The sequence below is a fragment of the Colossoma macropomum genome, unplaced genomic scaffold, assembly GCF_904425465.1.
Source record: "Colossoma macropomum unplaced genomic scaffold, Colossoma_macropomum, whole genome shotgun sequence".
Lineage (NCBI taxonomy): Eukaryota > Metazoa > Chordata > Actinopteri > Characiformes > Serrasalmidae > Colossoma > Colossoma macropomum.
The window spans coordinates 1,214,743-1,238,607 of record NW_023495660.1 but is presented as its reverse complement, the minus strand read 5'-3'; the positions used below and the strand labels follow the sequence as shown (position 1 = coordinate 1,238,607).

General features: G+C 37.1%; 1 protein-coding gene across 2 annotated transcripts in view; it reads left to right on the top strand.

The window, feature by feature from the left end:
• filip1l (filamin A interacting protein 1-like) overlaps positions 1-23,865 on the top strand; it is a 138,206-nt gene that overhangs the window by 28,582 nt on the left and 85,759 nt on the right. The window contains exon 2 of one of the 2 annotated variants that reach the window (XM_036563150.1): positions 7,742-7,825. The exons of the other annotated variant lie outside the window; for it this stretch is intronic. The gene's annotated coding sequence lies outside the window, so the exon portion shown is untranslated. The remainder of the gene's footprint in view (positions 1-7,741; positions 7,826-23,865) is intronic. 2 annotated transcript variants of the gene reach the window in all.

Sequence of the window (23,865 nt, the reverse complement as noted above, 5' to 3'; positions counted from 1 at the left end):
TTGTGCTTGAATTTTTTTTAACTGCGGACGAATATGATATAATATGACCCCGGATTGTGGCCTTGGCTGCATCCCATAAAATGGCAGGAGGCACAGGAGAATATTTATTCTCCTTCCAAAGGTTACGAACCCACAGCTACAAAAATCTGTGAGATTGAGAAGAGAAGAGTTGAACCTCCAGCTCTTTTATGTATTGTAGTACCTAGATTCACATGCACATACACGAGTGCGTCAGAGAGAATGATGGAGCCAATCTTACTGATTTCTACCAGATGGATATAATTATTAGGGATAAAAATATAATCAATACATGAGTATGAATTGTGTGAACTGGAATAAAATGTGTAATCTCTATGACGTGGATTCAGTTCTCTCCAGATGTCTACCAAACCAGATTCATTAGACATCTCCTTAAGCACAGAGGATGATCTGGTGTTGCTTAATGCAAGAGAGGACCTATCTAGGTTTCGATCCAAAGTGCAGTTGAAGTCTCCAGCTAAAATTGTTACACCCTTATAATTTTGGTTAAATAATAAAATCATGTCTGACAGAAATTTAGGGCAATCCTCATTTGGCTCCGAAACATTAAGTAAAGAAAAACATTGATAAAAAGTACATAAATATATTATGATATAAAATATATCTGCCTTCTTTAATCTGCTTTTCAAGAGGAAATGGCCAATGCTTATCAATCAATATAGCACCCCCATTTTTTGGGATTAGAGTTACACGATGCAAAATAAACCTGAGCGACCCAGTCACTCTTAAGTTTCAAATGTTCGATTTTGGATAGATGCATTTCTTGAAGCCACTTATGCTCTCTCCTTTTTAAGAAAAGTTAATATCTTCTTCCTTTTAATGACATGCCCTAGCCCCTTCACATCCCAGGCAATACATCTAAATGAACTGTTCATATCTGTATTTTAAGGAAATTATTTTGAAAATAACTGCACAAATGCAACTTGTTAACCTATTGACAAGTGGCATCATTGAAACATTTAAGCACACAAAACAACAGCAACAACAACGTTTACATTACCCCACCTACCAACCCCTTGCCCTCTCCCCAACTGAAAGGGCATTCCAAATATGACTAGGTCATCAGAGCCATAGAGCGCAAAAAAGAAAACAAATAAAAATAACTTAAAACTCTAAAGAAAATAACAAAAAAACAGTGATGTAAGAAAAACAGAGATTGGCAAACATCACTTGACTTACTACAGTCATTTTAACCAGATTTTAACCAGCTCTCTCCTTTTTTATGTATTCCCATATTAAAATAAATATGTAGTTGCAACAAAGGGAGAGCTGAGAAAGAAAAATAGACTACCTCCTATCACATCTATAAACACCTTAATTATCACTACAGGTTGGTTGTATAAGCCACTTATTGTTCTGAATGCTGTGCAGAAAATCCATTACAGCCGCAGGAGTTGAAAACAGGTGGATCTTGTTGTTGTTAACGCAACACAACTTGGCTGGATAAGCAAATAAACTGAATCTGTCAGCTGGAGAAAGCTTTTCTCAGCTCATTGAATTCACGTCGCTTTCTCAGGACCTCCGCTGAAAGATCCAGATAAAATCGCAGGCTGCTGCCGTTGTACATCTCGTCCCGTTTCTTCATTGCAGCTTGAAGGACAGCTTCCTTGTCTGGGTACTGGAGAAATCGCACCAGCACACTGCATGGAGGGCCACGCTCAGATGAAAATGGCACGAGCGACCTGTGCGCTTGCTCAATTTCAAACCTGGAGTCCGGTGGAAAGTCTAACCATCTTGGAAGCATTAAACACAGAAATTTGGCTAAAGGTTCTGACCCTTCTGTATTTTAAGGAAGTCCGATTATTCTGACATTTTTCCACCATCCCTGGTTCTCTAAGTCGTCAAGCTTAGCCTGTAACTGCTGTAGATTCTTTTCCATGAAACTCAGTCGATTCCTATGCGTAAGTGACAAGTCTACTACAGCAGAGATGTTGAAAGTTTTATTCCATGAAATCTGAGATTTTAAACTAAACTTAAGCTTGTTTATCCATACTTTCAATATAATGCTTCCTATGTGCTATTTAACTAAAGCTGCATCTACATAGTTGAATGAAACTTCCTTTCCTATCTGGTATCTTTCATTTTGCTCTGACCTTTGATTCAGTAGTCATGTAGATCCACAAGCTAGTCAGCTCTGCAAACACATTAGTGAATACATGAGCTTAGATCAGAAAGCAAAGCTGGTAGGATACAATACAACACACACATAACATTACTTTTCCATAGCTGACATGCGGAAAACACGCCAAAATGAAAAGCAAAACAAAAGATACACATTTTATTCCTTTTATTACGAGCGCCACATTTGTTGTGCTTTGGTCAACTAGCCAGCCAGTGTTTCCAAGTGCAGTTTATTACCTAGTGCAGTGTTTCAATAATGCTTAACAAACACCTCAGTTAATACATTATTAAATTCTATATCTATAAAGTGCCTAATATAACAAAATATTTATTTCTATTTTTACAACAGAAAAAAAGAAAAAGAAATATAGCTGCAAACATCAACCCGAGCGGAGTTTATAAATTTGTCAGGATTGTTGATGAAACCATTAGAAATTCTGTTCTACACTGCACATTACAAACAACATGAGTATTTGCAACTAGACCAGACAAGTGGTTGCAGCAATGTCCATGTTATAGTGCCTGGTTTCCTGTTTTTCCTTTTGGTAATTATTATGTGATTATGAGTTGAATCTGACTTTGGAGTCCGTGTGAAAAGGTGCAAATCAACCATTTGTATTTAGTTGCCCTTTACTTGTAAATGCTGCAGTAAAAAAGACGCCTTCGTTTTCCTCAGGATATGATGTGATTTAAGCTGATATGTTTTGGCTATTAGGCCTACTTGTTGATGATGACTGTTTTGTAATGTTTTTAATTTGTCTCATGAAAAAATGAGAATTTTTGTAAAGGTGCAATCTATCTTGATGAACCAATATGATCATTTTGGTTGTGAATTACTTATTAATGCCTCAGCATTGAAAGCATGTAGACACATGGTTTGGACCTATTTTTGGTAATTATTATGTTACGAGTTGATTTTGACAAATTCATAATTTTGGCTGCCCATTTCTTGTAAATGCTGCATCAAAATGACTTCAACTTTGGCTTTTTCATAGTATGATGTACTTCAAACTGATGTGTTTTGGTTATTGGGACTATTTCTTGGTGATGATTGTTTTACAGTGTGTTCAATTTGACTTGTAAATCAGACTTGCACTTTGCATGACTCATTACTCAGAGCTGGACATTGCTATAATATGATAAGACCACATTTGGCCACCAATTTCTTTAACACGCTGCAGCAAAATCATTTGCGCCTTAGTTTGTCCATAATATGCGAGTCTTTGAACTGACATGTTAAGTTCATTTGGACTATTTATTAGAAATATATTTTTATAATGTGTTGAATGTGCTAATATGTTCAAAAAGTGTGATTCATTTCTCAGGGCTCCTACGGACCTAACTTTGCTGCCTTTCTCAGTGGTATACACAGGGCAAGTGTGCAAGTTTGGTGACATTCTGACAAACTACTAAAAACTTTATTAAATAATATGGTAGGTTGCCTGTACAATGTAGTAAAACACATCTATTTGTAAAGTTGTTCGGCTGAAAAAATAGTTTATTTTGCCACCATTTCTTCTTATTTATTTCTAACTAAGCAGAAGACAAGTTAATTCTGCTTAATTTTTTAATATGACTCCAAATTGTAATGCCCCCTAGATGTGGATTTTAACCACATTAGCAATACCTCTTTAGTGTCAGTTTGTATGTTTGTACTGAATTTGGTCTCAATAAACCTAAGTCTATTAGAGTTGTCACCATCTAAGTCATAAAATCTCTGCTAAAATGCTGCAGCAATACAATTTCAACATTTGATAATTATTTACCTACAGAGGCAACAGTTTACTCCACTACTTCAATCCCATTAGGTAATTCAAAAGGATCTTTTCATACATTTAACAATTCCAAAAAGTATGCATTTTAAAAAAAAATATACATTTGATGGAAAGTTGTTAGAGTTGGTCAAAAGCAGAATGAGATCTCTTTAATTGTTAAAAATATGATTGGCACTGTCTAATTCTAAGTCTTTTGAAACTTTAGCAGGTCTTAAACACCCACTATGTAGACATACCATTCAAGTTTGATCATGATTGTGGTCAATGGTAAGCCTTTTAAATGCCTGATGACAGATTGGCCAATGGTGGTGACAATTTATCAATTGTCAGCTCATCCTTAAGAGCTTTACATCTGTTTAAACCCACTATGCTCCAATCTGGAAAGATTAATTTGCATAAGGTGGCCGTCTTGTTTGGAATTTCTATGTTTTTTTGATAATTATTAAGCTTCATACTTTTCCAAATATTTTAACCAGATTCATGCAAATGGGGTGAAAACTGACCGACTATTTCACAAAAGTTGATTTTGCATATTGCAAACAAAAACCCTAAGTGGACGGAGCTAAAATGTCAGCACAGCCGAGACAACAGATAAAACCAAAAATTTGTTTCTACACCTTACGGTTAAGGAGAGGGTCAAAACTAAAAAAAGTTTGTTTTGGGTGCTGTAGAGCCACTTTGAGGCCAATCAGGCTGTGCTCAAGCACCTGAGTAGAAGGAAAGACTACTATCTTTTGACCAAGTTTCATGTCTCTACGATGTATGGTTTAGTCTGCACTATTCATTCTAGGGCAGAAAAAAATAATAAGAAAAATTTGAGCAAAAACAAAGGGGTTCCAGTACTTTGTGTTTGGAATCTTTAAAAAAAACCAGTCTGTCAATAGACAGAAGTAGTAACAATGAAAAATAGATCTATGAAATCAGTCACTGTTACCAGTGAAAACCAGTAACTACTGCTAGGAGCATACCACAGTGAAAATAAGAATTAAATCCATAAACATCAATGACTATTACAAGAAGCCTATCACTTTTGTTTTTTATGTTGTTGTTGCTATCAGAGCAAAGTAATGAATTTGTATTAGCAGTTATAAATAGCAAATTACGTACTTTGCTACATAAAACCCAGTTTAAACATATCAAATCAAATGTTATTGTTTTGAAATATTAAGTATTGCAGATTGTTTTTTGGTATAAAGATTTCACTATGGGGAAATGACAAGGCCGAGCTGATGATGGCATGTTAGAAAGAGTTCTGAAATGAGCAGAAAATTACTATCACAATTTACCAAGAATAGCAGTGAGGTACTCAAGGTAGTGAGTGTGTGTATGGAGAGGGTATTTAAAATTTGCATAATCACAGAGTCTGGATTCCTTGGATATAATTCTGTTTAATAGCATTTTGTGTAACTACACTATCAAGCACTATATTATTCAATATAGAAAATATATATATATTTGTGTGACTCTTGACTCTGATATTGACTTAAATGCAGCACAAATGAGAAGTTAATCAGTCTCTCATTCCAATTCATCCTAAAGGTGTTTGATGGGGTTGATGTCAGGGCTCTGTGTAGGCCAGTCAAGTTCTTCCACACCAAACTCAACAAATTCTCTATAAGTCTCACTTTGTGCACTGGGACATTGTCATGGTAAAACAGGAAAGGACCTTTCTCAAGCTGTTGCCTCAACGTTGGAAGCTCACAATTCTCTAGAACAAGGGTATTCAACTAAAATTTGTGAAGGTTCAGTTACATCAAATGTCTTGCTTAGAAATGTCTGAATAAACATAAGCTAACATAAGTGAATGGTGACACCTTTAAACATTAATGACTTGTCCAGGCAAATAGGTAAAAAAGGACACATCAAATATATATATTGATAAACTGTTTTATTTTTAACATAGTTATATAATCTAACAATAAAACATTGTGGCCATTGACTATTGTTTGTAAAAAATAATTAGTAAATAAATTAACAAATAAATAAATAAATAGATAAATAAATAAGTGGAAAATCTTTTCAGGAGGCAAAAGTCTTAAAAGTCTAAAAAAAACACTTTATAGTAAGGGTACATGATCTGACAGTAATTAAGGCATTTATTAATGAATAATTAATCAGAAAGTAATGAGTCATTAATCAGGAACAAATTAATAAGTCATGTATTAACAACCATATAATTATACTACTCAGCATTAACTAATGCATATACTAATGAATGAAGATGAAGGTAATAAAGAATTCTTCAACATCTGAATCTATCAGGAATTCATATGTTAATAAATCATGCAAAAAGCAAGTTACACAAGTACACATTGGCCCCTGCTAAAAGATCTTTTGGTTTTGTTCTATTCATAGTATTCGATTACGTCATTGAGAAGACAATATTGCCCTGTTGGTAGGCAAGCTATTTATTTGATTGATGCAAATCAAGAAAACGCATGTAACTTAAGAAAAGCTGTAAAGCAAGTCACAACACAAGGGGATAGAATATCTATAAAGGAAAATTGCTGACAGAAGTAGAAAAGACCACGGACACTCAAATCCTAAATTCAAAACATGTCGTAGCTGTACTGTGGGAATTATCAATACAGGGATAGTAGTAATCTGCCTAAATAAAAGTTAACTAACATTTGAAGGTGAATGTTTGCGCTGCATAGAATTTAAAAGTCTGAATGGCTCTTTCTCCTTTCAGTGCCCTCCGGAAACACCGTTGTGACTGGCTTATGAGCATTTCTGAAGTTGCATGTGTTTTCTGTAAATGCAGTGCATTCATGAAATGTAGCATCGGTGTCGTCATTTTGATGAAAGTGCTTTCTGAGTTTGCAGCTTGTTTTTTATTTGCTGTTTTTGGCCACTGTATATATCAAGCTCAAGTCAAATTCTTATTTGAATTTTCCGTTCTACCTTAAATGGTGCTGCTGTTACATTGAGGTGCCTAAACATAGAAAAAATTTCGAAAGTTGGCGAATACTAAGCTAACATCAGCTTACCTAAATAAATGATCCTTGATCAAGAAAAACATTAAACTTTCACTTGGAAATGTTTACTGAGCAGCTAATGTGCAGCATAGTGAAGATGTGATCAGACGATTGGAACTGTTGAACTAACACCGCGTCCCAAACCACACACTTCTGTACTTCACCTATTACAATAATAAATGCACTTTTAGTGGTATATGCACTGTTTTTGTATATTTTGTATATTTTAGTGTGCTAGTATATGGTTTGGAATGCGAAAATAATAACGCAGTGGGAAATATAAGCCATTTAGATTTTTGGTTTTGTTTGTGATCACTACAACCACAAATCAAATAAAATTAAGTCAGTACTCTCAAATACACTGATTAATGTGCTTTAAAAATGTAAAGTGTTTAAAAAGCTGTTGTACAGCCTTTGCTGGATGGGTTATGGCGTTGTTATCTCATTACAAACAGCTGCAGCACTGCTGAATTAACTTAAAGTTGCCAATCAAAATGGTGGCAGTGTAATTGTGATGACATCGATATACTATCAATTCAAGCATTTTATACTATTACCTATGTCATACTGCAGTGTCATACTGTTACAACATGAATGTGAACTGTTATGTTTATTTACTTTATTTATTGAAAACAAACATTTTAATACATTTTGTGGATTATCTTAGTATATACCACTGTCATTATGAAAAATGTATATCACCTTAAAAAAAATAAAAATGTGTTTCCCATTATACATCTGTTATTCTTTAAAAAAAATGTTATACCCAAGCTTTTTTCTAATGAAAACGCAACATTTTGGAACGAAATGTTTTAACTGTTTCCGCAGCTGGAAATTACAACGATTCTTCTTCGCCAGTAGGTGGCAGTAATTGTGGTAGTCACCATATGTCAAGCAGCCATAAAGTCTCGAGTGAGTATCTCTATGAAACCATTTGAGAAAAGTGAATAAAAAGCAATTTTATCTAACAGGAAAACATGTTTTTTTACTTTCACTTACACATTCATGTACCCTGGTTCTATACATTATGTAAGTCATAAGATGATAATAAAATAACATTTTTAATACCTATGAATTTGTCTTGTTTTATATGGGACATATTGTAGGGGAGAGTGGGGCACAACCTAACACAAATAGTTTTTTGTTGAATAACTTTAATAATATTTAAGTTGGAATAATCATGATTTATACAAGCAACATATATGCCTCTGCTACAAAGGAAGTCTTGAATTTAATTTTTAACACCGATTGTTCATGTACAATTCCACTGAAAATGATGGGAAGTACAATTTACCTCATGGGTAGGGTTGATTGTAACAGACAAATGGTTAGTTGTAACAATTGCCAGAAAAGTCTGATAAATTAGTGCAAACAAAGTTAACTAAATATATTTCTATTTTGTAAGAAAGAAATTTGTCAACCGTACTGCATGATATATTATTTATCTATAAGACAGACAGACAGCTAGGAAATGTGGTAATGTGGCCAGAAGCACACGCTGCTTGATCTTCTTTAACAACGTGAAAAGTCTGCGTTAATTTGCACCCTGTGTTAGGTTGTTTCTCATGCTCCCCTGCTTATCATTCATCACTGTTCTTGCGAGGGTGAAAGAATAACTGTCATTTTGGTAAGTAATGATTAACCCCTACTTATTTGTTAGCTTTTAATTAGTAGTAAAGTGTGACTGGTTCATCACTTTACTTTAGGGGCCAAAACATGAATTCATCATGAGTAACCGGTTTTTAATCAGTAATAAAGTGTGAATGGCTCATCACTCTGTTAGGGGGCACAAACATTATAAATTCATCATGAATAATCAGTAAGAATCAGTGCTTTCTTTATAATGAAGTGAGACATGCAGTGTTGTGCAACATGAATTAAGGATTCCTATGACCCTACTAAAAAGGCACTGCACTGTCCATATGAATTGTTAACTAATTTCTGAGTACAGTCTGAAGTTTTAGAATTAACCATTCCCTTAGGACACACTGTGTATCAACATATGGGTTAAAAAGTGGTAAAAGGTATTGTTCGTTTTGCATCTGTGCTTTTACTCAAATAATGAAGGTGTTTACTTTATCCACCCTGCTCCTGGTGGATTTCTTCATGTGGTAGTTTGTGACTTCAAGTAAAAAAGTCACAAACTAGGACTAGTGGCTAAAAGATGTCAGTGTAAGTTTTTTTATTTTATTAAATAAACATAGATACTAAGTAGGTAGAAACAGATGGGGTAACATAAGAAATCAAAAAACCACAAACTCAAGATTTGACATAGATATAATACATGGGCTGCTTACACAGCAAGACAAACCAGACACAGATGGACAAGATGAGAGGATGGAGCTAAAGAAAAAACACAGGTGACTTTGATAGACACAATATTCCAGAACACTGTGCCTAAGGGGGATCTTGTGACAATAAAATACTTAACACATGAGTTCCTAATAAATTCAGATGTTGGAGAAAGCCTTTATTACCTTAATCTTCATTCATTAGTACATACATTAATTCATGCTGAGAATTTTAATCTTATGACAGTTAATATATGACTTCTTCTTCTTATTATTATTATTATTATTATTATTATTATTTGTTCCTGATTAATGACTTATTACTTTCGGATGAATTATTCATTAGTAAATGCCTTAATTACTGTCAGATCATGTACCCTTACTATGAAGTATGATTAATTCTACTTCCAATGTTTGGCATGGACTATATGCTTGATTTTATGCATGTTAGGTGTGGCTGAAATTACCAAACCCACAAATTAGAATGGGTGGCCACAAACTTTGGGCCATGTAACATTTGTAGGCCTGCATGTGACTATATCCAACAAATCTTTCAACTTGACTTGTGACACAGGTGGTATTTATATGGGTGATTTCTCAAAAAAATATCAGCAGGCGAAACGATGGTTAGCTGCTTGATGGTCTGGCTGGAACATTAGCCACTGATCAGTATAAATAGAACCTTTTTCCTAGAGCCTACTCAGTGGCATTCTGCCAGGAAACTGGATCCTTGATCTAAAACAGAACTCCACTGCCCCATGTGGAAAGGTATGTGGATCATACTTGCCCTCAATGCCCTTGCTTACTCTGTAATAGCTAGCAGCGATGGAAAAATTACACTATACTGTGTCAAAATCTTACTTAATTAAAAGTGGAAGTGTGGAGCCAAAAGTATATAAAAGTAAAAATGCATGTTGGTTGATTTTCCTGCTGAAAGACAGGTGATTCGACTCATCAGTTGACTGTCAGGTTATATTAGTGTGTTAGAGCAGGGTCAGCAAACAAATTTTCTCCATAAATATGTTGTTGAAATGGAAACTAAATCATTCAGAGTGATTTGATGCGCAGTGGTGCATTCTAGAGAAATGTACTATTGCAGATTTTTTCCAGCAGTGACGGGAACCAGTGGTTGCGATGCCTACAATGTAAATGTTTTAGCTATGTTATAGCTAAGTACATACTAAGCCAGAACTTTTTCAAAATTATCACAAAACAATGTCTCAGACATCAAGCAACATACCATTTCAAGCTTTCTGTGAGGTAGCTAAGGCATTAAATGCTTCAGAAGTTTGGGTTTCTATCACCACCACTGTGAAGAATTTTGATTTGGCAAGTTTCTCTAGAATGCCGCATTTCACGGGGCTCTGTCTTAACAATTTAATTGTGCAGAAATTTAAAAAAACCCCATCAAATACCCGTTTAACATACAAACAGACAGCTTAGCTATTCTGAGGGGGGAAAAAGATTTACATAGTTCAAAGGGATAGTTAGCAGATTGTATGCTTCAATGTCTATGTCCGTGTTACCAGGAGAACTTTTTTTAACTGAAAAGGACCCATTTTAATGCAGCCTAAGGGTCCAGAATCAGCCTTTTCTTTGGTAAAAGATGAATTACTGGTGACATAATCAAGAGTCAAAGCAGTTCAGCTTCAAACTACACAAGGCTGAGGTAGTAGGCTTTCTTTGTCCTGTTACAGTCTCAGGTAACTCACATCCAAAAGATTTTCACACAGAAAGATTGCTACTGCCCCAGACACAAACAACAAAATCTGCATGACAGCAGCTTCCTGAATGCATACAGAAGTCCAACCAAACATGTTTGTGCCACAATACAGAGCTACAAAACCTCTGACAAAACATCTGACACAGGAGAGCAAGCAGCAAGAGTAGCACCAGCCAGTTAAAGGAACTGAGGGAGGGTACTATTTGTGGTCCTTCCCCAGTGTCCATGGAATTGGAATCTTTTTGCTGCAGTGAGTTTACCCAGGCTAAATTTATTCTAACATCTCTTAGCAGCTCTTGACATCAGTCATTCATATAAGAAAAAATATTACTCATTCATGAAATGTAGATTGTTGCCATAGTGCCCAATACACAAGCTGCAAAGGTTAGAAGATAAGTTTTCCAAGGTAATTTACTCATTATGCTGGTGGGTAGATCTTATGTTTCACAAACACAGAGGAATTGGTGGCTTATTTCACTTCACACGTTGGTGGACAACTGGTTATTGATAGTTAGACTGCAGTGCACATTTATACTTCTCCAGAGTAAAACGCTGTCTGCAGATTCTCATATTTGAATATGCTGTTTTTGTGTATCATCTGGATATTTTGGTTTAGAATAGCCAGCAGCCACTGTATGTTTTATGTGACTTGATAAATAACGCTGTGTGATGCCTATTATTTTCACTGTCTTATAACTTTTGCACTTCAGCACATCCCAACATCATTTTCATGAATAATAGTAGATAATTATCAAGGACTGCAAAACAAATTTGCACTTTCAATACCTGTGTACACTCCCCTTGTGTGGGACATTACTTGGCAGTGTCTAAGTAGCTGGCTTGCTGCATCGCATTGTGGAAGTTGTTGCACATAGCTAGCAGTTGCTCTCTCTCCCTCAGGCTAGTGTTAGGCAAGCGATAGTAAGCACATGCTACAGTTAGCTTTAATAATTTTTAATCAGCTGCATATTAAATCTCATTGAGATTAAATATCTAAATGTTGCCGGCCTCAGGCCTAGGGGAACCTGAGCCGTGCACAAGATGGTATCATAACAACGAATGGCTGTATGATGGCGGGAGATGGTCGAGATCTCTCTCTCTCTCTCTCTCTCTCTCTCTCTCTCTCTCTAAAATGACAGGGAAAACCAACACAAAAGTCAATGTGTCGTCAGCCTGCGGGGCAATGTTTATTCTGAACCTTTTACCCACACAGCCCGTTTTCCTGTCGGTTCAGCCTAAGAGCGCCCTCTACTGGGTGAAATAAATTTGTATTAAAAGACTAAATGATTTGACCTTCTCAGCACTGTCACAAAAAATAAACAATGGTGTACTAATGTCCATAATAAACAAAATGTAATAAAATCAAGTCAAATAAATAAATAACAAAACAAATATGAGGGTCCCTATTTTACTGAAACTAATAAACTCTTTTATTTTTCAGTCCTCTACATAAACACCACGAAATGTAAAATGACTCAGTTTAATGTTAACTTGCTTGCATTCCAAAGATTTGAAAGATGTGAAACTAACTATGAACAGTACATGAGGCAAGTTATAATAAATCAGCATACATTAGCCTAAAGAAAATTCAACTGACTTTATAAAGACTGTGCTACAAATGCTGAGGTTACTGTTTTGTCAGCTTTGATAAAAAGATCTAATTTAGATGCCCAATGTGCACTGAGGAAAAAACCCTTCAAAAAAGACCAAATCATTATAAAAAAATATGTACCAAAATATTTTCACCAGTCGTAATTATTTTATATAAATTATGACAAGATTTCCTTTGTATGCCGCATATTCAGTGGCAAGGGTGTAGGAGTGAGTTTGACATTGCCCCCCAGTGAAATGAGATAATGTTAAGTTTTACGTTAGACAGTGAGGCTGCATCCTAAACAACACACTTTGGAACTTGTACTGCAAGTATGTACTGCACTACTGAAAGCATTTTTAATGGTACTATTTTTTACATACTATTTAGGGTGGCAGAATGCAGTTTGGGATGTGACTTGAGACTAACATTACCTGACAGTTCAGAGTGCTTTTTGACAACTTGAGCATAGTTAATGTTAACATCAGCTAACCCAAACCCTTCTAGTATGTTGCAAGAAGTTATACACAAGTCGTTTTCATAGCTTTTATTAGCCGTCGTTATGCACTGTGCTTGGTACTGCCCTCAAGTTAAAAGCTGGTGAAAGCTAACCTTACTACCAACCAGATGCTCCAACAAGATGAAAGCTAAGGTCAGTGAAGCTGGTGATTGGAGGAATTTCAAATATAGCATGATTTTTTTGGCAAAAGCTCTTGAACAGGCACCTCAACATAAGTCTTAACAAAGGCTAAAAGAATGCATGTTTCCAATATCGAGTGGGACATGTCCCACCCATCCCACCTAGTTCCTGTGCTATTGCTCAGTGGGATTTGAGCAGTAAACCTTTCAGCCTGGTCCTACATATAAAGGTGGATGAGGCAAATGTGTAGTTTATATGGAGTTCAAAGCAAAAGCAGTTCATGTAGGACTAGTGTCAAAATGATTAGCATTTCTGAGGCAACTAACTGAACAAACTGAAAATATGTCTGCCCAGTGTTATTCATTCTATGCCTTTTTGCTATGTTTAAATTTCAACGTTTGATATAAAAACCATGTCTGAATGACATGTCTATGCTATTTTGATTGTATACTTTTCATCTAATAGGGCTTTTTCACAATTCTTCATTTTTCTCCTGGAGTTGGAGTACTTGATGCAGAGTTGTGCTACTTCCACTAAAACAATAACAACTATGGCTAACGATGGCTTCTCTGCTGACAAAGAGCAGAGGAAAAATGGGTTTGTGCCAGTAGGAAGTATGAAGGAAAACACTTTGTCATAAGGAGGGAACACATCTTTGTGTCAGCATTTCACCGCTGTTGACTGTTACACTGAAGGCACCTTGCACTTTAAAGTTGGTTCTGTTCACAGCCACTTTCAGTGGAACAATTTTACAATTCCCCCTCAAAAGCTGTCTTCAGCTGAGGGAGTAGATGTTCGTTCACTGGAGCTGGTATTTGTGGAAAATGTCTACAGTGGTGTGACGGACCATGATGATGCAGTACGCCTGTGGAGCAACAAAAGACTGGTAAAGTTGTGTAAAGTTGTGCTGGAATATCTCATAACTAATTAGGCTAACTGACAACAGGTCAGTATCATGACTGGAAATAAAAAAGGCATCCAAGAGAGGCAGTCTTTCAGAAGTAAAGATGGGTAGAGCAACAATTCAAAAATAACATTTCTCAACATAAAATAACAAAGAACTTGGGGATTTCATCATTTACCGTACATAATTTTATTAAAAGATTCAGGGAATCTGGAGAAATCTCTGTATTCAAGGGACAAGGCCAAAAAGCTGGCCGTGATCTTCAGGCCCTCAGGTGGCACTGCATTAGAAACATACATGATTCTGTAGTGGAAATCACTGCATGGGCTCAGGAACACTTCCTAAAACCATTGTCTGTGAACACATACCATAAAAAAAAAATTCTAGAAACAGGATCCAGAAATGCTGCTGCCTTCTCCAGGCCCAAGCTCTTTTAAGATGGACTGCGGCAATTGGAAAAATGTCCTGTGGTCCGACGAATAAAAATTTTAAATTCTTTTTGAAAATCATGGATGTCGCATCCTCCGGGATAAGGAGAAGAGGGACCATCCAGCTAGTTATCAGGGCACAGTTCCAAAGCCAGCATTCAAGATTGTATGGGGGTGTTTTTAGTGCACATGGCATGGGTGACTTGCACATCTGCAAAGACACCTTCAATGCTGATTTATACAGGGTTTGTAGCACCATATGTTGCCATCCAGATATTGTGTTTTTCAGGGAAGGCCTTGCTTATTTCAGCAAGAAAATGCCAAACCACATTCTGCAAGTATTACAACAGCATGGCTCTGTTGTAAAAGTGTCTGGGTGCTAAACTAGACTAAACTACAACGCTTGCAGTCCAGACCTGTCATACATTGAAAACATTTGAACATTATGAACCAAAACATATGACAAAGAAGACCCCGAACTGCTGAGCAGCTGATATCAAGCAACAACGGGAAAATTTCTTTTTCAAAACTATAGCAATTGGCTTCCTCAGTTCCTCAACTTATAGAGTGTTGTTAAAAGAAAAGGTGATGCAACACAGTGGTAAAAATACCCTTGTCCCAACTTTTTTGAAATATGTTGCTGGCATCAAATTCAAAATGGGCATATATTTAATTCACCAACATTGATATTTTCATTGATCATTGATATTTTGTCTTTGTAGTATTTTCAAATAAATATAGATTATTAATTATTAATTATATTAATTGATTTGCACATCATTACATTCTGTTTTTATTTACAAAAGTCCCAGCTTTTTTGGAAATGGATCTGTACAAAACATTTGATGTTTTATGTATATAAGTATGTTTACTTAATTTTATTGCCTTTTTTGGTAAATACTTGGGACAGGAGGAAGTTTGCCACAGTGCTACATTAAAAGTTTTCAACATTAAGGAGTCTTTGTTGTTGTTTATTGTGCTTCATACTGTGCCATGCATTTTCAGTGGGAAAAAGGCTTGGACTGTAGGCTGGTCAGTTTAGCACGTGTTTAGCTCTCTAGGTTTTGCCCTGGCTAGTGCAGTCTCTATAGAATCCGCCTGCCAAGCCAATTTCTCTGGCCACGCATGCTTTCCCTACCTGGTCTCTGCGCCTCCAGCTTGTCCAGTCTCTTTCCATCTTCCTCATATTTATTCTCCTCTCTTCTCCCTAGCACAGGACCAAAATTCCTGTCCCTTATCTACCTGGCATCTACTCAGTTGGATACAGTGCCTTATTTTATTAAGCCTTTTTTGCTGGTTACGTCAGTTTTTCTGCATCCTACCTAAATCACTAGTTTACTGTACATGTGCTTACTGGGGACTCACTTTATCAGTCATATTGTATTTTGTTCACTGCCTATGTACATTTGATTCTACCACTTGATAGTTCTTACATTCCATTCCATGTAGTACAATGTTCTCTAGTGAGTTGCAATTATCCAAGTCCCTCCACTTTTTCTACCTGACCCTTTTTTATCCTAGTTCCACACCTTTTCATCACTCCCTTTTTCATGTTTCTATCCCTTATCTCTCTCTCTTTTTTCATCCTTTATCCTCTCCTCTTTCATCCACCATCCTCCCCCTTTTCATCCTGCATCCTCACCCCTTTCTTCTCTCATGCCTCTATTCTGTCTCAGCTTTATCCTCTCTGAGCTCCATCTTGACCCAGCTCTGTCTCAAACTGCTCCATCTCAGATCAGCTCCTGCAACCCAGTTCTGCAACTCATTTCTTACTTTACTTGGTCCATCTCAACTCCGCTCAATCTCAAGTTCAGTTCCATCTTAGTTTAGCTCCATTGTGTCTTAGCTCTGTAACTCATTTCTAACTCCACTCAGCTCAGATCCATCTCAGATCAGCTCCATCTTGGATCAGCTCCAATGCAACCCAGCTCTGCAACTCATTTCTGACTCTGCAACTTATTTCTGCTCCTTCTCAGGTCAGCTCCATTTCAGACCAGCTCTGTCTCAGATCAGCTCCAAAGCACCTCAGCTCTGCAACTCCTTTCTGACTCAGCTGGGCTCCATATCAGATCAGCACTGTCTTGGATCTGCTCCATCTTAAGTCAGCTCCATATTGGAGCAGCTTCAACACAATCAGTTCTGCAACTCATCACTGTCTTAAGTTGGCACCGCCTTGGATTCACCTGAATATTGATTTTTCATTCTTTCCATTGGTTCATTTGTGAAGATTCCTGTGCCTCTGGGAACCTGCTGTTCTCCTAATCATTTCAGCTGTTCTTCTGCCACTGCTGATTTGTCCTTTCACCATCAATGGCATTTTGGGGGGCTTAAATTTCAAGCAAGTGATTCTCATCCAACATCATAACTGAACAACTGTTCTGTTACCACCTGGATATTCCATGCCAAACTACCCCCTCCATTGACCAGAACATCATCCAGCTGCCTTCTTCATCATGCCCATCAACTCCCGTACATAGTAACTACCTTGTAATAGTCATTCTTGCTCAATGTTTATTCCATTCAGGAAGACATAATCTGCTTTAATTTCATCTGACCCCTATGCCGGCCATGTTCACCACAATCTTCACAATCCTTGTGTCTTGTTTCCTCTCAAGGTTTCTTCCTGAATTCACTGGGAGTTTTTCCTTGCCCCTGTTGCCCTTGGATTGCTGATCAGGAGTTCAGACCTGCATGTCTGTTAAGCAGCATGCCACCATGTCACCATCAAGATGTTATGCTGAATCAAATTCATCTGCTCCATATTTCTTCTCATATTACAACCTTAGCAAAACTACCTACTCCAAGCACCATACAAAGGGCCAACTTAACTAGATCTCTTTTCTGCCTGGGCTAACTTCTCCACCAAATCATACGCAGCCTAGCACACTATGCCTAACTCAGATACCCCAATGCTAGACCATCTGACCAACATCGGATTCTGAATCCAACTCCTCCATATCCTACTGGCATCCAGTCATACCACGTTTTGTACCCAACCTACCTGCTATAGTTCTTGTCTCTTCAGAATCAGCTCTTGCAGGACAGTGATTTCTGGACCTCTGTCCTTCTCATCATTTAAAGATCACCCAGTCCTTTTAAGGGCCCAGCTTTCTAGCTGCAGGAAGAAGCCACCCAGAACTCCAACCTGTTCTCAGAGTCCCCCCCCCTTCAGTCAGTCTTCCCTCATACTACCACCACATGTTGAAGGCACGGTCTGAACTCACAGACTGTGACAAGGTCTGGACAAGCTGGAAGCACAGAGACCAGGTAGGGAGAGCATGCGTGGCCAGAGAAATTGGCTGGGCGGGCGGATCCTATAGAGACTGCACTAGCCAGGGCAAAACCTAGAGAGCTAAACACGTGCTAAACTGACCAGCCTACAGTCCAAGCCTTTCTGGTGACTGTTTCCTCTTCCTGGAACTTTGCCCAATAGACTGTGGTTTGCCTAATAAACAGTGATTTCTTTACCTCGGAATATGGGTAGAGACAAAGGAGTTATGGTTACGGTTGTGTTTCAGCTGATTTAATAAAGTTCAAGTGAGCACAGAATACAATTTGTCCCATTTGACATGGTGACAGAAGTGACCAAGGTATAGAGTAAGACCATGAGACAGCAAAATGCCAGTGTTCAAGCCATCTGAGAGCTTCTTGTTTGACCACCCAGTGGCGACTAAATTGATGCGTTAGGCAATGATGCTGAGAACAATAAGTCATTGTCTTTTGTGGGGGATGAAAAATTGTAAGAAAATATGACAAATATTTTGTGCTGAGAAAGAATGTAATCCATGAGAGGGTGTGATTTTACCAGTGCTTTTAAGGGGCAAAATAGAAGGCAGAAACATTTATCCTATATGAAGTCCTATATGAACTGTCAGAGAACTGTGAATTTGGGATGCAGAGGAATGAGTACATTTGAAGCAGGCTTGTTGTTGGCATCAGAGATAAAGATAAAAAAGACTTTCGTTGCATTTAGTGAAGGACCTTACACTTGAAACTGCAGTCCAGACGGTTAGGCAAGCTGAGGATGTTGTGCCAGTGGGGGAGACAGCAGGCAGCATACAAGGGGTCGCTTATCCAAGGAAGCTGACAGTGAAACACAACAAACGAATAAATGCTGGCGAAAGACCAGCATGACCGAGGCAACCAGGCAACAGTGAGGGGAAGTGCAGAAGATCTGGTAAAGCTCAACACAAAGGTAAAACAAGGTGTCTAGTACTGGAAATCGACATTTGAAAATAATAATAAAAAAAAAAACGGGGGCACTGAAGCATGTGCCGTTTGAAATCTGTGCTTGAGGTACACAAGCAGAGAGTGATTTTTTCTATTCTAGCTGTAAGTAAACACACATGTAGTGCAGAACAGTGGACTGTAGGCTTAAAGAGAAACACCCCAATTCAGTTCACAATAGACACGGGGGCCAACACTACAGTAAAAATAAAGAGACTTTTGAATTACTGAAATCAAAACACAAGCTACTTTGTGCAGTCACGACACTCAGTAGCCCAGGGGACAGCTAAAATGTAGAGGCTAATTCAGCACCAGTATTACATACAAAGAGACACTTACACTTTATGTTGTAAAAGCCCCTGTGGTGAACAACCTGCTCAGCAGAGCAACTGCCACTGACCTTGGCCTGGTTATCAATGTCGTCAGAAAACACAGTCACACTCTGACTAGTTAGGGGTAGGGGGGTGCAGACCTGACCTTGTAATTAGAAGACATATCTGGGGACAACCTGTTAAACTTTTGGTGCTGGATATTGGCAAAAACCTACACTAACAAGAGTATGTCCCTGCTAACACTCACTCCCAAATTCCTGTAGTGTGTGCTCTTTTCACATCCAGAATACAACAGTAACAAAGCCTAACAAGCTAGCAAGCAAATACCGTTATCCTTAGCCAATGGAACTATTTTTCTCTCATCCCTCTTTACCTTTACTTTATGTTTGTTTTGAAGTGTTTTTTTTTTCAAATATATGTAAATTGTTTTCAAATGTCTGATCTTCAGAAGAATGTAAAAATGGCACCCTAATAAGTCTAAAATTTCTTCCACATTTAAATGGTCTAGATCTGGGTTTAAGATTTCATGACTAAAAGTAAAGTGAATATGTGTGTGAATTTTGAAATTAACTTTTAACTTTTCTTCTACTACTGTTTTTGCTCAAATCTGTGAAATTTTTCAATGATCAAACCAAAAGGTGATCTTCACATTGACTTTTTTTAAGTAAATAAATATATGAACTGCAGTAATTATTTCTAGATCAGGGTCTGAGCTCCTTGAGTGTTTTTCATAATGCATTCATCAGAAATAAACAGCAAATTTATATTATTTAATTAAATAATTTAAATAATCACTTAATTAATTAATTTAGCCTTGTTAGTTAACATAGGCATTCTCATAATTATAATAATTTAGTTTGTGTATTACCTAAAGCTTCCAACTTTTTTTGAAAAAAAAACAAAAAAAAAAACAACATAAATCTGTTTTGCATTGTTTGAAAACTAAAAATACAGTTTTAGGTTTCAAAGGATCTTGGTAACAAGAAAAAAAACCTATGACCAGCCTCTAAGGCTCAGATAACAACTATGAGGTGTAACAAGAACAGCACCAAACAGGGGTGTCACATTTTTTAAAAAGGAGGTCTAGGGCATGCTCCCCCAGCATGACATTATTTAATGGCCTCAAAGATCTGTTTCTTCATAGTTTATTAAGCAAAGATCTACACCTACACATATCACAGATCATACAAAATCAAGCAATGCCCTCTCCTCTCTCTTAGATAAGCTGCAGGTCCTAACTATGTTATTCAAATACACAGATTATAGATTTGTACAGTCTCAGTTTGTACAACAAAACAGAGTGTAACTTTGTTCTGTAATTGTGCTCATGTTTAATAGTCAAGGTGACATGGTCATAGTGACATTTGACAGCACAAAAATTGTTTAGAGTAAAAATTGTTTTCAGTATCTAAGCTTCTCACTCTGCTTGCCTGTGTTTAGTAACATCTTATTTTACCAAACACAGATGTACAAGAACTTAAGGATCAATGAGTTTATTTTTTGTCAGTACTGGCAAACATCTCACCTAACTTGCCATCTGCAGAACAGCCACTTTTAAATTATCATCTACAAATGGAGGAATTCAGGTATGTAAAACTGTGTTATAAACACTAGTATTAGCTATATAGAGTAAAAACAAAATATAGTTAATATATAATGTGATTGTTTCAAAATATTTAATAGAAATATGAAAACAAATAATCTGTGACATTTCTTAAAACTCATAAAAGAGTTGGCTGTTCAGCTAGCTGATGTTTGTGTTTTATGGCCTATCCCCTTTTATTTAGCTAGCTTACAAGCAACTGTTTAAAAACTTGATAGCCAGCTATATTGACCACAATTTGCACAAAACCATATTGTAGGTAGAAATCTTCACTCTGTACTCACTAATTCAGATTTTACATTATACAGCTACTGTACAGCTAAAATCCTGTCACAACTTCAGTAGTTGCCGATTGACATTACTTTGCAGAGTAACACCAGAGACCCTCCCCCAGGTCTGATATAATTGGCCTACAACTTACAAGGTCTGATATGATTGGCTGAGCCAGAATTTTTCCCCAATACTAAACAGCATAGGTTTGCCAACTCCTGTTGTTGTTGGAAAATCTCTCCCCTAGTTTAATTTTTATACAGATCTTGAAAACAAGTATCATTTCAGGAATGTTTTTGTAAATTTCAGTGGTCTCCAACCCTGGTCCTGGAGACCTACCTTCCTGCAGAGCTTATTTCTAACCATAAATTGCCACTCTAGCTGCAGCTAATCAACCTCTTTCCAAGTCCCGGATTGGCTGGATCAGATGTATTAGAGTCACGGACATGGCAGCTTATTGGAAACAGGTTGGAACTAAACTCTGCAGAAAAGTAGTTCTTCAGGACCAGGATTGGAGACCACTGGCCTAGAATGTATGTGAAAATACAAGAATTTTGTTTGCTCATTCTCTTGCTTATTATTGAGTAAAAATAAATAATTACATAAGACTGCCGTGTTTTTGATTTTCTGTCCTTGGATTCATACTGAGTGCTAAAACTTAGACAGCAAGACAGGCCTTATTTTTAATTTCACATTAAATTGGATGTTTACTGTCAGCTGTTTTAATACGTAAAATCAATGTAAACTGGCAGAACTTAATATTATAATTATTAGATTAGTTTATTATTATTATTATTATTATTATTATTATTCCCTTAAAACATTTTTAGTTCTTGATTTTTTGAATATGAGATGTTGAATTGGTACCAAACCACTTACCTCCATCCACGCCTCATTCTCTCAGGGATTAAACAAAGGACATGCAGAGATCACGCACTGCACACATGCCTGTTTGTGTTTGCTCTGCATTTTTGGTGATAGATTTTTAAATACCAATGCTAAACCCTGAATCAGAGTTGATAAGCTGATTAAAATCAAGGAGAATTTCCAGACCAAAACACGTGCAGTAGTGGATATAAATAGAGGATTCAAAAGAGCTATAATGGAGTGGATTAGAGTGGATTTCAGGTTGGTTTTTTTTTTAAAACTGGATTACTGGCCTAAAGCAAGCAGAGAACTAATATGAGGTTATAGAGTGTATTTTGGGTCATCTTTTAGGCAAGATTACTAGCTGATGTTTTGTCACAGCTCGATGATCTCACTCTGGCTAGAGAGAGGGCAGGGACTTCTGAAATTGTGATGGTTAGAAGTCAGCCATGCAAACAGTCTGCATTTTTGGTGATAGATTTTTAAATACCAATGCTAAACCCTGAATCAGAGTTGATCAGCTGATTAAAATCAAGGAGAATTTCCAGACCAAAACACGTACAGTAATGGATATAAATAGAGGATTCAAAAGAGCTATAATGGAGTGGATTAGAGTGGATTTCAGGTTGTTGTTTTTTTTTTAACTGGATTACTGGCCTAAAGCAAGCAGAGAACTAATATGAGGTTATAGAGTGTATTTTGGGTCATCTTTTAGGCAAGATTACTAGCTGATGTTTTGTCACAGCTCGATGATCTCACTCTGGCTAGAGAGAGGGCAGGGACTTCTGAAATTGTGATGGTTAGAAGTCAGCCATGCAAACAGTCTGCATAATGCAGGCTTAGAGTTGTAGGAGTTAAAGGAAAGCTTCACTAATTCAAAGCTTTATTTTTCCACTATAGACATCATTACTAAATCAGAAAAGGTTTTATGGTCACATGTACTGAGTGCCTGCTGGCAGGGGCCACCAGTCAGCTATTGTGTGAAACAAAGATGGATTTTTGTCTGTGAGAAGAATGTTTTAAAGGTTACACTGCACCCCAGGCCATGTAGGACCTGGTCAGTGTAACTGTATAACCTCCTGTATGTAGTCATGTTAAGATACTTTTACAAGCCCTCTTCTACATGCATTTACATGTCTACTTGGCAGAGACCTTGAAACATTTTTCCCAACCAGCTAAACAAGCAGGTAGGGGGAACCATTCAGCAGGGCTGAACAGGATTTTAAAACACCAAAAAATGTGTCAACTATATCAACAAATCTTGTTCTTCCAACATACTTTACTAAAATTCCCTAAAGTTAATCTGCTATTGTTTTTCCAAACTAATAATTTTCATAGAACCTTACTAGTGTTGAGTTGTGTTCAGGGATGGGGGAGTAGCTGAGTAGCACGCTACTTGTTGTAGCTAACTACAAATTTTTGTAGCTAATACCTTTAGCTGCTACAGTTTTATTACATGTAGCTAATAGCTGTAGCACCTACAAATTTTTGTGTAGCTATAGCGATAATGTTCACTACAGACTTCAGGCAATCCACGCAAAATCTGAACCATAGAACGCAGCTGTTGGCGACTGTGCAATCCTGACTCTGACTGAGCCATGGACAGGACACGCGCTGATCACCCCTTACTAGCAGGCTTAGCTCAGGGGTCGGTAAACAAAATGTTAAGAAGAGCTTTTTCGTCCTTTCAACAAAAATTAAAACACCTTAGGAGCCACTACATTTTATGTCCGTTTTAACCATCTTGGCTGTAAATATGTATCAGTATGTGCTAATGTACTAGTACAGGCTAAAAAATATAATATAAATGAAAACACAGGCTTACTCTGCTTTAAGCTTTAGGTCAGCTGTTTTCTCACATCTCAGTCAAGAAACTTTTCCTCGAGTTTCTTGTAAAATGTCTCTCAATGTTAGACTTTTTACGAGGCTGAAGTCAGCTTCTCATTCAAATTGTCCCGTTCCACCTTAAATGGTGCCTGAGGTGCCAGATTGTACTGCTGCGCCATTTAAGGTGGAACGGGAGAATTTGAACAAGAAGCTGGTGAATGAGAAGTTGACTTCAGCCTGGCGAGTTGT